Source organism: Neodiprion pinetum, chromosome 1 (genome assembly GCF_021155775.2).
Source record: "Neodiprion pinetum isolate iyNeoPine1 chromosome 1, iyNeoPine1.2, whole genome shotgun sequence".
Taxonomy (NCBI): Eukaryota; Metazoa; Arthropoda; class Insecta; order Hymenoptera; family Diprionidae; genus Neodiprion; species Neodiprion pinetum.
In genome coordinates this window covers 23,394,945-23,410,844 of record NC_060232.1, presented here as the reverse complement: position 1 = coordinate 23,410,844, position 15,900 = coordinate 23,394,945, and positions in this window count along the sequence as shown.

The window sequence follows — 15,900 nt, the reverse complement described above, 5'->3', positions numbered from 1 at the left end:
CTTCGATTGCCAAGTACACGGCAACTGGACGTCGCGTCGTCGACGAAAAACGCCGAGGGAACTTGCCGGGGAGGGAATACTCGGCCGGGTCACCGCGAGGGGACAACACGCTCTTTGTCGCCGGTCCAGGCGATGATCCCGAAGGAGATGGTCGTTAGGAACTCGATACGTGCCCATTGTCGAATACTCGGCAAATAAAATCATTTCACGACTCCGACTATAGCGCCGTCACGAACACGTGACGCCCTCCAAAATATCGCGAGCTTTTATAATCGACAAACTTTGATTGGGTCATATACTCCAAGCTTCCTGAATTGTGGGGGAATATTTTACGATCACAGTCTGATATGTTGTGTCTGCCACACGCAGGCGAGCATTGGCGCAAGTTCACACCTCGAAAAGCATTCGCCAAAGTTTAGGACAGCGTGTTGACAAAAAATAAGCGTAAATCGGTGCAACTTGTGAAGGTAACCACTCAAGTTATTCAGATAATTTTTCTGTACAAACGCACTCTGTAGGAACGCCGTATGTACCCTCACGGAAACAAAACTCTCTACGTGCGTGTAAATTCGTACCCTAAACTTTTGTGCTATTGGAATTAACATTATTTATGAGTAGGGGATGAAAATTGATATCCAAGTTGAAGATATTTTTCGTGAGGGTAGGATAAAATTTCTTCACAAAAGATCCTGTAGGATATTTTATAGATTGATATAGAATCATTACATTCCCTTCGGAACTGCAAGTCTGTTACCTGAACTTACCACACGAATGCAGTAAGCTATTGACATTTTGCAGTAAGCAGTTTATGGTTGTGTGGAAATAAGGTACATGCAAATCTTTGTACGAGACTTTTGAAATAAAGACGATACCGTATATTCAGTATTGGATCTGGACATTTAATGATACTGACAACGTCGTCTCTTGAAACAGAGAAATGTCTTTTAATCAAATCCAAAGAATTCTGTAAGGAGAATGATAAAAGCACAAAATTTGGTAAATCAGTATGTACGCCTGTAATAATACTTTCGGTCAACAGTGGTATGAAACTTATATGCGGACACATGACACATTGTTCTGTGGATTGATTCACGGTGTGTGGTGAAGCTGTCACGAAAGAATTATTATACTTTCCACCGCCTTGTCTTTCTATTTGGTTCCTCTTCTTCATCGCTATGTAGCGAAATACTCGGTTTCGGAGCGGAGTTGCGGAATACATATGAGTATGGTGGTTATATCGCGGTTGGCGAACGTATGTGTTCTATACATACCGCATACGGAGAGCTGCGGAGCGATATCTAGGGGGGACATACACGCGCAGATGAATTTCTTGCAATTTATATTTCGAGCGCCATAAACACATCCTCTGAATCATAGCATTAGCGCGTATTTTAGCCTGGCTCGTATATAAATTCGTTATTCAACACACCATTAAGTGCGCCCGAAGAAGAGGAGCGACGAGAGAAGGCGAAGAGAAACGGAGAAGAGACACCGCGAGCCATAAATCGCAATTACGGGGCGCTGCTAGAATTTGTCTCTCGAGATCTAAGCGGTCTCGCTCCAACCTCGCGCGAACGAGAGTAATTCTAATGGTACCAGTCTACAATACCAGTTTCTTTTCTTGTTTTTTCTAGTTGTTTTTCAACGTTTCACGGCTCATGTGATTGACCCGCCTGCGGACATCTTTCTCTCCGACGAAACTTACCCCTACAAAAAAGCAGTCGGCTTTTAATCCCGCTTACTTCACCTCTCGACTTTTGGCCTGTGCAAACGCAACAGCTACGAGCAATTACAAGCTACTCAATTCTGCGAAATTCTTGCCAATATTTTTTTTTTTTTCTATGTTTTTGTTAAATCCAAACCGAAAAATATCCAAAATAATGTTTCTAGTATTTTTTCGATCGTCTGTTACTCGGAAAAGGAATATCTCAGAGAGTTTAATCGAAGTTCAAGACTTAATAAGCTAAACATTTAGTTACACTTTCAGATTTGGGAAAATTTCGTGGACACTGCAGACCAGAACTACGAACTACCAAAAACTGTTGGAGACACTGTTTATGACATGAAACTGAAATCTTAAAATGAACATTCGAACAAATGAACAGATCTGCTAAACACTTTTGACAACCAAATTCAAATATCACGTACAAAGAGCTGTAAGGAACAATGATTATTTTTTATTCATGGCCCGTCATTATATCATTTACCCTCATTTTTGTACCATGTGGACATCAATTAATTCATACGAGAGAAATAATCAAAAAACATATTCGAATATGGAATTGGAAACGGTGGTGGTCGGCGACCAGATTTAATAGGGATGGAGTAGTACCTACGACGTACGTTCGAGTATCTTTTGTTAATATGCACTCGACTTTGACCGCGCGTAATGCTTTAATAAACATTTCAATTACGAATGTATTACGGTGAAACACGCGCGCACCACCCACGCGGCATCAGGAGCGAACCGGCTCGTGTATTTTCGACCAAAGAGAGAGTGAGCGAGGAAGAAAGCGAGAGAAAGAGAAGATCGGAAGACCGAGGGTTAATAAAACATGGAGTACACATCGAGGGACCACCCAGAAGTTCGCTTCCCGAATCGATAAAAGAAGAAAGTGAGAGAAGGAATAAAAAAACCGCCAAAAGTAAAAATAAATAAGTAATCTACTCACCGGATTGAAGTCAACATTTATCCGTACAGTATGTTGCATTCATTGCATCCGATAACATGCAGTTTCTGCCTCAAGCAGTCGCTCCGATCGTGTAATCTCTTCACGCAACGTGAGAAAAAGAAAGAAAAAAACTAGACGGAAGAAATGAGAAAAGAAAAGAAAACAGTGTGATCGGGAAAATTCATTCCAAACAAGAGTTTACGCTCAAAACGTGCCCAGCTCTGTCCTTCAACGCCCGGCTGGAATAACCATGGGTTATAGGTACATACATACCTGTGCGGTTCGAGGGACTATGGTGAAGTTTCTGTTCCGAGGGTAACTCTCTTCCTGCGCCACCAAGTTCTTCGAGGGTCTTAATTATGGCCGTACTACGTGGCTCGCGACGCGACGCAACGAATCGTAACCAAGACTGACGTGGCATTTTGCCAAAGCAAGAGTAGCCGATCAATCACCACGTGGAACTAACGCAAGGTGAACAAACCTGAAACACAACCTTCCACGAACCTCTGCAGTCATGGATTTGGTCTAAGCGTGGTTCCTTTTCCTCCTATGATACGCAGCAGTTGTTTGTATGTACTATGAAAGTCACTTCGTGTTATACATTGATTCAGTGGTATAAAACAGACAAACAGACGTCTTGAACCGCAACATTGAGATGCAATGGAAGTTTCACTATTTTGGTTTCCTCAACACCATTGTTCAGTTTTAAGATGGTGAGTAATGGTTATTACATCCAAAAACTATGACTCCATACATCAACGAGGTCAAGATAAATACTTCTTCAATCAAAATCTAAGATAGTGATTTCGCATCACTGAATCAAAGCACTCTTCACTACTCAGCGTCTGATTATTGAGTCGATTACCCTCGGTTTCTGCTCGAATGAATAGGAGCCGAGATTATTTTCACCTGACTATACCTTCAGGTACGCAAATCATCAGTCACATGTACCATGGTCGGATAACAAAAACCTGAAGCAGAAGTGACACCCCAAGATATCAGGATGACACGCCTGGCTGATCTCATTGTGCGGCTGGTATCGGAGTGACGCCTCAATAGCAAGGGGCCAACGAAAATACCCGAGAACGGTAGAAGACACTTCCAGCCTTGGCACTTACATTCCAGAAAAATAATATCGAAAATATATCCGACCGCCACACGCTACCATGCTTCCTTCCTCATGCGTACCGGAACTTGGTCGATGTTTTATGTACGCGAAGGTACGAGCTTCACTTCTTCCCTCATTCGTCTCCCATTTTTCATTTACTTTTTTATTTTTGGTTTTCCCAACCCAGCAACTACTTTCCTTGACGAGTGTTATGGATTTGAAATATGAGAGGGATTTATCTGGCGAGAAATCGTTACGTGGCATTTCATCTAACGCCATTTTATGCGGATTATCCAATGCAACAATTCTAGCTGACATGAGGCTACCAATTCCTGTATCAAGCTGATATTTATTCCAGATAAGTGTATACAATTAGAATCTGCCCAGGTCCAGTCATGCGTTTCGTCGATACGTAGCCAGGCGGCGCTTTTAATTTTCATAGCTCATACTCCGCCCATCGTCTAGTCTTGATAAAATTAATTCGCGTGTATTACGGGCAAGAATGTGCACGTATTCCTACTAAGCGGGTCACCTAAAATGCAGTCAGTGACTTCGAATATTCTTTCAACCTTTACGTAGTACAGATATAATAAAGCTCCGGTTTCATATTCTATTGGTCTTCTTGATGAACTTTGCAGATTTTGAGCGACTGTTACAAATGGAATGTATGGAAAGGCTCCGAATTAGTACTGGCATGGAGAGACTTTTAGTATGAATATTAGTTTCATTTTGTATTCAAAGTTGACATAAAATACAAGAATTTAGGGATAATCGAGGAACTGTTATAATGCTTCCTATAATAATTTGAAATCATGATATTTTTCTGTGCATTATGCCAATATTTATGAGCAAGAATTAGTGTAGTACGTTTAGAAACAGTACTATCTACTGTTAGAAATTTAAAAGTGTTAAAAAGTGATAACAATAAATAAAAAGTTCTGTAAAAATTGTTAAAAAAAATTAACTCGAAGTAGCAGAAGTCGTAGCAATATATTAAACTTTAGTAATTTCTATAAGAAGGCGTAACGAAATGAGTAACACTTGTATTCTCTGCTACTGTGGTTCAAAAGAAATTCTAAAGCTTTATATGCAAAACGGTCGAATATTTCCGAGCTTTTTCGAATTCAGCCCAAAGACCAGATCGCCCTTACATCGAAGACCGCGTTCTCTTGTGTTATTGTGGTTGTGTGTACTTATTGTTAGTACTAACTGTGTGCATCCTATCTTCCAAACGTATGCGAAAAGTGCTAATTATTTTTTCAAGATATTTGTGGTGGTTGGCTAACTGGATTTTGTCACAATTATTCTGAAGAAAGCAGTGTAAGTAATAACGGATTACGAAAATAATTTTCAATCATATACCTCTACTGCAACACGTGTAGTTGTTAGAGGTTAGAAAGGTCACATCAAATACTGGTTTTTTAAAATCTAAAACAAATTCTGTAAATTGTTATATCGAATATTACTGGTAGTATTGGCTTTTAATAATTTTTATGTATGGAGAGAATGTTCAACAATCTGGTCGGTGACTTCGAACCTGAGGTCGAGGTAAAAGTCGTTACAGCGACTTACAGTTTCAACGTGCAGCAAGTCGCAAATATCGTCGATTGGAACAAGTCATGTTTAATATCAAGATTACAACCTGTCCGGTAGGTATTGAGAATAAAGTGTATTGAATGATTTAGCGTTCTACCAAAAATGTTATGTCATGGGATTATGTCCTGTGACGCTGATTTTTACTGCACCTCGGCCACCCGGAGAAGTGACCGAGAATTTACCGCACGTACAATAATTTGGCGGGCCGCGATGTAAGCTGGAAAATATTAGATCTCATAAAAGAGATCGGGAGATTCTGTTGGGCGCTTGGCGTGGTCAACACGCCTCGAAATCTTTACCTTCGCTAAACCTCGGCTAATATGCTCGGAAGCTCGGTATTGCGGAGACGGGAGGGGTCATTTTGGAGAGAGAGAGAGAGAGAGAGACGCTCGAAAACAACACGCTACTTAACGAAAATAAAATTGCGGCGATACAAAAAAAAAAAAAATAATCATTCAAAATTCGCTCTTCGCGATTCAAAATCAGACAACAGTCAATTATTCGTAATCTATGCTATTTCTTAATCTATCGAGCTTGCAGTTCACTAACTAAAATCTAACTCAAGAGTTACAAATCTCAAACGCGCAACTCTTAACTTGAAATTTAGACATATTCACGAAACAGCAACAATTTTTCGAAACTGAAACTATAACTAACATTTCGACGGTGCGCCGCCAGGCTACCGAACAGACGGCGTTCTCAATATCACCCGACTCGGAGCTTCGACGCAACCTCGAGTTGACTTAAATCTAAGCTGGCCAACTTAAATTAAGGTAAAACTTATTCCTTACTCAACCTAACCGCAATTAACTCTAAACTGTCCTAAATATTATCCTCTACTCGACTCGACATCACCAAACCATGATGAGATTAAACACAATCTCAATGGTACTCAACCCGCAATCGCACGCATCCGAACTGAAAGTTTTTCAAAGTCGTCAAAATCGCTATTCGCTAAATGGAACACTCTATTTCGGCAATTCGTGACCTACACGAGTGGCAGCACTGAAAAACACGATATCGCGACTCGACCCTGTAGGGTGGAATTCGCACTGTACGTAAATTTAAAAACGAAAAAGACTCATCTCAAAACCGTGACTCTAGTCAACATTCTCAACACAGCAAAATTCACTCAAATCCATAATGTGAAACTCCGACTACGGTCACCAAGCAAAAGAATCGGCAAACGAATTTCGAGCACATGTCGATAACACAAATCGAAAATGTCTATCCGTTATTCGGCAAGCCTTTACTCAATTTCTCTCGAAATTCGATCGCAAGAATATTAGCAGCGCTTACCGTTTTCCACATCCACGCCACGAATTTTTCAACTCCCTCGTGCATCTTCGGCAACATCGGCACAACAATAAAAAGAAACCGCAAACTGACTATCAAAAACTTTATGAGCCGGCGACTATCTCGCACGATCGCCAGAACTAGACTGATTTCAAAATCGACGACCTGCCGCAACACCGATCTCGGTACGCTACTCCCTACGTGACGTCATTCCCGCAAGAATACACACCAATTGATCCGTCGTCGATCTCGTAGATTGCGCAGAACTTGACGCTAGATCGCAATTTCGTCCTCCGCGCAGCTCTGCGATGTTCCGGGGGGGAAGGGGGGGATGGTGCTCCCTCGTCGCAAATCGGTCCTGCAAATTCAGCAGTCAGCTGTTGGCGGGGTAAGCGGGGTAATCTGTCCGCCTTGGATTCCCGCGGCGCAAGGATCTTCGTTGGTACGCCATCGTTCCTTCGAGATCGTCGCTATTCCACCACTCCGCAATTTCCTCGAATTCGTTACCGATTTTCGGCTTGATGCCGTTAAAACTCGATAAACAAAAGAAACAGAGGGCCTGAAATATCTTATTCGCCACTCGCTACAGTGTTCCATCTCGGATGCGTTCTGGCGCTTTTTCGCAAATACTTTGCTACTCGATATCGGGAACTCCTTAATATTGGTTCCTCCCAGGGTTCAAGGAGTCGTTTGTTACGGGCATCAAAATGCGACGTTACAGTCCTTCAGAGTTTAGATTTGGGAGAAACAATAAATGAACAACCACGGCCTTCTGCGAGGCTGTCTCAGTCCCCTCTAAAAATAAGTAAAATGAAAAATTTGAAATCCTGTTGAAAGTTCTCAGTCTAGTATTTTGGTATTTCGATATTCGTTAATTCAATTCGTTTCCAATAATGTAATTATTAGAAAGGATAAACAATTTCCAACATTTGAAATTTGAAGGGGGAACTTCGGTGAAGTTTTTTAGAAATTTCAGTTTGTTATATTTTGATTTTTTATTGAAAAACAAAGGTGCATAAAAAATTTTTACAGCAATTTTCACTATTGCGAACACACCAGGTCGTATAAAATATACGGTACTTATAAAATCGTTAGATCAGACTCAAGGTGACTACGGAACAAGCCGATTAGCGAAAGCAAGCCAGTACAGTGCATTTTCTCTAGTCGAAATAATTCATCGTAAATGTTTTGCTGCGTGAGCCTGTCTCCATGTTTGTTTTCTCTTACCCAGAGTTCTATGAATACCTTTACAAATCTTCACTGGAAGTTAAAAATGATTGTGGCCAAGTGATATCATTATGAAACTCCCCAACGCGATATAGTCTAAACTAATACAAGAAATTAAAGTTTGCGATATACCACAAATTAATGGAACCAGTGTGAAACTACGGTATGCAACTAAGGAACTGTTGGGGATGACTGTTCTGTTACGGTTTTACATTCTTCGAGGAGAAGACTATCAAAATGGAATGCTTTTTATTTCAAATATTAGTCAGTCAATTCGCCAGAAAAGTGGGACTTAAAAAACATCCACTACATAAACTCTCGCTTACAGGTACAGATTTGCAGTATCCGCTTCGTCAGCTCGTGAGAAAGTTTGATCAAAGGTAACGGACAACTGGTGACCCTATGACCACGGATCAACGAAGGAACGGGCCTCGGATGTAATTCCCATCGGTCAAAAGCGTTGCTCCAATTACCAATCGAGAGGTAGAAACCGAAGAGCAGCGAACCCTGATAGCCTGCACGGTTCGATGGTACCAAAATGTGCCTGTAAATTAAAGAGGGGTCATTCGCTCTCAGCACGAGCTTACACCCACGCTCTAGCATCTTTCCACGGGCCACTACTACCCTAGGCATGTTATAGGAGGAGCCGCTAGTGTAACCTCTACTTCCAGCAAATGCACGACGGCATGCCAGGCTGGCGTGTAGCACGTAAACACGAAATATGAAGTAACGCGCTAGTATAATGGAGTGTCGTGTCGCAATATCTCACGATACGACTCCGGCGAAGAAGCCCTGGAACGATGCGAAGAATAATGTCAAGACCCCAAGGGTCACCACCAAGGAATCTAACTTCGGGCGCGTCTACGGAGCCGGGCCCATTCAAATTCCGAGAGCCTTTCCTCGGCCGGAGATCCACTACCACGTCGTTTTAGATATTAAATTGACACTACGGATCAAACCGCCTTCATCATGCTCTTAGGGTACGTTTAAGCTGCAGCGTAATAAAAGGGGGGATTTCGGCTTAGGGTACACTTTGTCGAGATATTACACCGACGGATCGGAAGGCCGTATCTTCCTTGTAAACTAATTGATATAAACAAAATCGGTTATAATTAACATGCAAGATGAACCTGCTTTTCATTCCTTTTAATCCGATGCAGTGTATTCCTCAACTCCTGCGTTATAAATTGCCTCAAATCATCATAAGCGATTACAGTAGCATGTTGGAAATACTGAACACTAGGCTTAACAGTCCAATACTTGATTTTTGAAAGTATATGGTTCAGATTCGTAATCCATTTCTTGGACTCACCTGATAAACCGTTTTACTCTGTTGCTCAAAGTCTTTCAGGATACGTTACAAAGGCTTTTAGACATGATGTAATATCGATCGATGCACTGGGTTTACGAGTTGTGCCTACATATCCGTGCAGCATCCTCAGCATCTCCGACATTCGTGGTAGCTCAGATACCTTAGAGATTCATTGGTTACACTGACGGTGATAGCAGCATCCCACTACCTGGAATATCGTAGCTGCCATAAATCTGGTTGAAACGTATGCACCCGCAGGCTTTCCGTGTCACGGTAAAACATTTTCCTGTTTATTTTCAATCTCGTGATCTGTTACACAAAAGTACCATTTCCTTTGAAAATACCGACCAGTAGGTTCGTTGAAGACGTTTAGGCAGCTGTTGGGACGTTCTCATCGATCGGAAATTATGTGACCGCTTATCACCTCTCGTAAATACATTTTCTTCTTGTAATATCCTGTTGAAACAGCAGCGCATTTCCGAAGGACATGTTTACAGTTTGACCTTCCAATTTATATCGGCTATACCGATAAGGATATTTACGTTCCAAGTTTGTTTGGTGCTCGTCTTTATTGTATAAACTTGTCACGATATAAACACTGGAGGGTTGATGTGTAAACAAACTGTATCATGAGACTTCTGTTTATGTTACAGATGCTCAACTTCATTGGACGTATTCCGCCAAATCTGTGCTCTATTCTCGTTCTTATTAGTTTCGGAAAAACACGGCGGAGCTTCGCTAATCTGACGTATTTCTTCTTTCTTACTTCCACCGAATGAAGGTCAGTGGATATTTTTCATAAACAAATATAGACACGAAGTTACAGACTGGTCCTGCTACATGGATCATGAAAAAGAAATCCGCGTTAAGGTGGAATGAAAACTTATGATCTATCTATTTCGGCAGAGGATTTTGAACACTGCCTAAAGTTCGTAGTCGATCCATCAGAATTTTAGGAAACCTAGTATAAATAAAATCGTGGAAAAGTCACAGAGGTCATGCGGGACTGATCGATAATAATGGATGTTGTTAGCTGTAGAAACGAATCGTTTTGTCGAATAAAAACACGAGGGACAAGTGGACCGGGCATAGAGTAAACATTTGTTTACTCCGTACAAAATATTTACCTTGCAGGAGAAGGTGAAGGGTGTCGGAATTAGCGGTAAATCTGTATGAGGAGTGTTTTGGTTAAGGTTACAACAACAAGAACAATACCAACAACTCGCTTCAAGTTTGGATCTGGAACCCCGTGGCCGGGAGCCCCAGAAGTCGAGAAGATTTGCGAGGTAGTCGTTGTTATTGGTATGCAAATAGTGTCGCCCAAAGCGCTCGGGGTGCGCAGGCAGTAGGTCCCCGGAATCAAACGTGCGTACGCGAGATGCGTGCCGAGAAAGAAGGTGTAGCTCGTGTAGATATAGGCGAACCCGTGAGAAGTCTGGTTTAATTTTCGTTTGTCTCTCCATTTTTTTCCCCCTGCTTTTTTCCAGCTAAAAATTGGCGCAAAATTGGCTCCATCGCCTGCAGCGGATCCTAAAAATGAAAGAAGATATAAGGGAGAAGAGAAATTGGTGAAAAACAACGAGCACGATACAGGGAAAAGGACGGCCCTCGGAGCGGTGAACACCTAGGGAGGTATTACGTCCGTGTTTCTAGTCACGCGGTTTGTTATTTCCGGTATTTAAAACAGGGGTGGACAGACGAACAACCGGACAAATCCCGGCGGCCCTACGCCCTCTCCGGCGGTGGCTAAGCAAGTATTTGATCATGCCGCGAGAGTCTAATGAAGAACACAGCCCATTGTTGGTGCGTATCTCCATTATTTTTCGCCGTTATTAAAAATCCCGCGCCCAGACAGACAAAGAATTCGACAGGCATTGTCCCCTCGTCTCTGGGGGGTTTTGTTCCCTGGCTAAAATGTCAATGATTGTCGCACGCATGTTCAAGACAGAGCCGGCCGACGAGACTAGGGATCAATTGGGAATTCCGCGGGAAAAACCCTTCTGTGACGGACGCGTTTGGTACCCACGTTTGCGTTTATTTTCCACCGCACCTCTCGAAAACCTCTCGATCTCCTCTGCAAAGAGACAGAGAGAGAAAGCGAGAATAAGGGGGACTGGAAAGTTGTGGATCGAGGGAAGGCATTTGCCCCGATAGCCTTCCAAATTGAGAGAAACGAAAGAGCTCGTCCTTTGTGCAGAACGGTACCCCGATTCGTCCCGTTATTCAAATTCTCCCACCATGTGACAGTCGCACGCGTCGTTATTGAGGTTCGACTCATACGCTCACCAAGGGTAAGCATCATCAGTCCCTGCAGCGGCAAAACCTTTTCCTTTTTCCACTCTTTACACCGTGTCAATCGATTGTCGCAACCAGCGGCATAGCTCTTACTTACAGCGTTTCAACACCCACATAGACAATTATAGCTTGAAATTGGAAAAACAATGTGTGTTCCATTAAATTACATGTTTCTGCTAATAGTGTAAAAAGTTCTTGGAGCCATAGATACGACTAGTACAATAAGCAATTATACCAATCTGTTTTGTCTTCAGAGAAAAGACTCGAATCGATTACAAGGAACTGTTAGATCTTGGCAAATATCTCTTTCCCTATTTAACGGAGGTACTGAATCCTTGGATATATACGTGCTTAATGAATCGTGGGATAGTCGGACGTAAAAATGTATTACAGGTCCAGCCTCCGATTGGTCCCACCGCAGTTTTCCTCGGTAGTACTAATTCATCGAGGGCATTTGCGGGGCGCAATTATTAAATTTAACGGGGCGTTATCGACGAAACGCACCATCAGGGGTTGGTGCCAGTCGGAGTAGCACTGGAGGGACGGGAGACAGAGGCAACCGCTAGACTTGAACGACTAACGCTGTGCATGGATGGAAAGGGGTTTGGACTAGTCTACGGTCAGGGTAATGGTTATAGTAACATCGCGTGCAATCCCATTAGCAGCCGATGCAATTTCCCCGATCTATCACACCCTATTAAATGGCACACTAGCAGCGACACGCCAATCGTATATACCCTGTCTAATCGCTTAACGTCGATTTTAACGAGTTTTACAAACCCCCAACGTTTAATATTTACCATCGATCCAATGTATCCGAATACTGTCAATCACTATCCACATCACCGTGGAACCGATACTGGCTCGAGCTGAAATTTACTCTGCTCCGCATAAACTGATCAACTGAATTGTCAGCTGTTTGTACCGAGTATGACACAATCCTGGTTTCACGTTCCATAACATTTTCGTCCTTATTTCTTCCAGTTCGTTACACATGCACTTTCAGAAGTGAATGAGTTTTATGAATTTCTCCTTGTAATTTGATCACGATTATCACGACTACTGGCTATCGCTCAAATTCTCTAAAAGATTCCAGTCTTACAATTATTCCATCCCAAAGGAAAGTGTCGATGCAGGCGTCGAGGGACCGGGATTTAACGGGAATCAGGAGGGTCCCGAGTATATGTATGGGATAGGAAATAACGCCGGGACGTCAGCTGGCTCTGGTGAGTGAGTTGCGTTCGGAGGTGGGTGACGATTCCACCTAAACTTCAAGAACGAAGGGATTCGAAGGATTTCTCGTCCGCGCCAGCTGTTACACTTTGTTCTCAAAACGTGGGACTTTGTTTCGCTCCTAAGTTCCCGGACCTCGTTTCCCCGCCGTCTCGGCTTTCCAACTTACTTTACAAACGCCGGCCGGGTGACTTTGATAATTTAATTGTGGATCAGAATAAGCTACAGCAGTTTGATGAACTAGACCTCACTTTCCAAAATGATTAGCCGCAATCCGAAAGCTTTGTTTCCAATGGATTTCAAAGTCTGCTTAAACGTTCAAGCTGTAACCATAAGAACCAGTTGGAAAACTGCGCAACGAGGCCAGTTTCTCAAATACTATAACAATGTGAACGAGTGTTCTGTTCTGGGAGAGAAGAGGAGCCGTTCAGCGAGAAGAAAACATAAGATAAGGAGAAGAAGCCGGCGGAGAGGGAAGGAAGGGAACGACGAAAAGGATCGCGTCCCGTGAGCGGAGCACGAGAAGAGATAGCGGCGCAGGGTTTGGAGTTCTCACGTTCCTAGCTGCATACAAATGCTATCCGTACCGATTCCCGACCAAACCCTGCAAGCACCGACAGAAGTTTGCTCGACCACTTTGTAAGCCGCCTCTGCGTCCTTCCCCAAACCAGCAAACAAATCGCTAAACTGAAACCAATATCCTCCTCCGTGGGCGCAACGCTTTATACGATTTTTTACCATCTTCCTCCACCCTCCTCTTTCATCCTCGTTCTACTCGTATATCAGCGAGCGTACTTCATATCTGTCATGCCGATACTGTCCTTGGTGCGTAGGCAGTGATCGGAACTACTATCGTCGCCACGGATCTTTGTCATTCATATTCTTTATCCTGCTTCTATGGAAAAACGGAATAGGGGTGGTTGAAAAAGGAAGTGCAGGAAAAGAAGAAACAAGGATACTAAAATCGAATCACCTTAATTTCCGTCTAAACAATCAATGTGAACATTTTCAACGACATAAAATTCAGAATGAAAGTAAATGGTGGACTCCTTGAGATCCTTTCATAGGAGCCTGAACAATCTTGTAATATAAATTTCCAGATAATCACTGCAACAGGCACTTCACGGTATAACAACGATGAAATTCAAAAAAAATCTCAGTACGTTAACAGAATCATTCCGTTGACAGTAAAAACTAAACACAATTTGCCAAAAACGTCTCACAATCAGCGCAGTACACCACAGATTTTACAGACATAATCGACAGACATTGCAGTGGATATAAGAAGCGAATCTCGTAAAGAAATTCAGTCCATACCCAGTCGCCTAATTTTAACTCATCATTCAATTGTTTGAATGATTGTTGGAGCGATCTTTAATGACAGCATGAGTATAGCGTCTGGATTCCAGTTCGTTGCGACGTTGCTCCTTGCCTGTGATCATCTCGTTATGCGGATATTGTAAGCACGGGAATGACTATGGAGATGGAGAACCGAAGGGAGACCGTGAGGGCAGCCCACCCTATGGAGCATAGACCAATGATTAAATGGAAGGTGGAGAACTGTAGGTAGAGCCTTAATCAGCTGGGATATTGTCGAATGCTAAATTACAGGAGAGCCAACATGCAGAATAACGCAAAGGGGGCACTTTGCTCTCGTAAGTCAATTAAATATGTGAAACACACCGTTAATTACGCTACTAGCACACTGCGCTCGAATATTTGGTGCGGTGAGGCTCCTTCGCAATTAGAAACACGTGCATGGTTATAATGGGCCTTGGTTAGTCTGTTACCACAAGCATCAGGTATTTATTGGTATCGTAAAGTGAAGAATACAGGTGTTCAAGTGCCTGCAAGTGGAGTCGGCACTTAAAATTTATTATCGGCAAAGATATTGAGGGCCTTTTCTTCCGACTGAAAAGCTTTTCAATCATCAGCTCCGGCGGTGGGTAAGCTACGCCATTAACTGTAGGAGTTGAGGTATGGATGCATCTGTCTGGGCAAACCTGGGCTTAGTTCCAAGCCTCAACGCAAACAGAGGTTTTAGTTACCAAAGCTAAGCAACCGAAGCCTGGCTCTAGCCAAAATGAGATCGAATCCTCGCCTACGATGCACTTGCCGTCTTGCAGCCTTCTCTCTCGCTTCCAGGCTGCGATTCTGTCGCCTTTTTTCCACTTGCATTTGTGCAGGTGTGATACAGATGTCGATCAAGCACAAATGAATACGTAATAAGCATGAATGGGAGGCGTGTGCTGAGTGGACCATTGCGAGGATCATCGTGCCACTTGAGCCAAAACAAATGAAAGTCCATTTGAGCGTAAGCCCCGGTGCACGTTGGGGTGACTGATTTTATTTACCCAGTCCTCGGAGATGATTACCGGACCAAATATATATGAAGGTCCATTTTTAAGAACGGTAAAGTGATTCACTGGTCATTTACGAGAGTCGGGGTGAACTGAAACATTCGTCCAAAGAGGGATAAATATATACGTAGAGAGAGAGACGAAGAGAAAGAGGCAAAGAAAGACGGATGCAGACGAATTTAATCGCTCGTTTGAATCGGACCGAGTCCCGTATAAAAGCGAAGCTCCAAGATTCCTGCATATCCGTGAGAATTTTCGTTGAAAGTCCAGCATCGATCTACCATAGATAGCGGTTCATTATCGTTTCAAAGTGGCCATCCTCCATCTTGGCTTCTCCATCATTCTACGCGCGATATCTTTACGTAATAATAAATGAAAGGGTGACAACGGATCAACCGTTTCAATATTTCAAAGCACTCTCCACGCGATGACGATTGGTGGACATTTTCCAGCCGCTGTAACACCGGTCTTGAAGGATCCAGCGGAACGGAAACATCGCCAATTGTCGACGGGAGTACGCCAGTTAGCAATTTGCTACTTTCACCCCCTCTCCTTGTTCCATCCGTTTTTTCTCTGCCCATGCGGCTCGCCTATCCGACCTCATCGAGTATCTACGCTGGCTTGGCATAATCTCTTCGGTTCCGAGGCAAATTACCCCGCCTTCCTTGCGGCTAGCGGATGCGTGGTTATCGCCCTATCGATCCTCGCATCATACAACCCGAGGGAAACGCCTAATTCAAGAACTCGCGGGACAGGGTGCTTGATTATTGGACGTCTAATGCTACATTCTTAAGCTTCAAT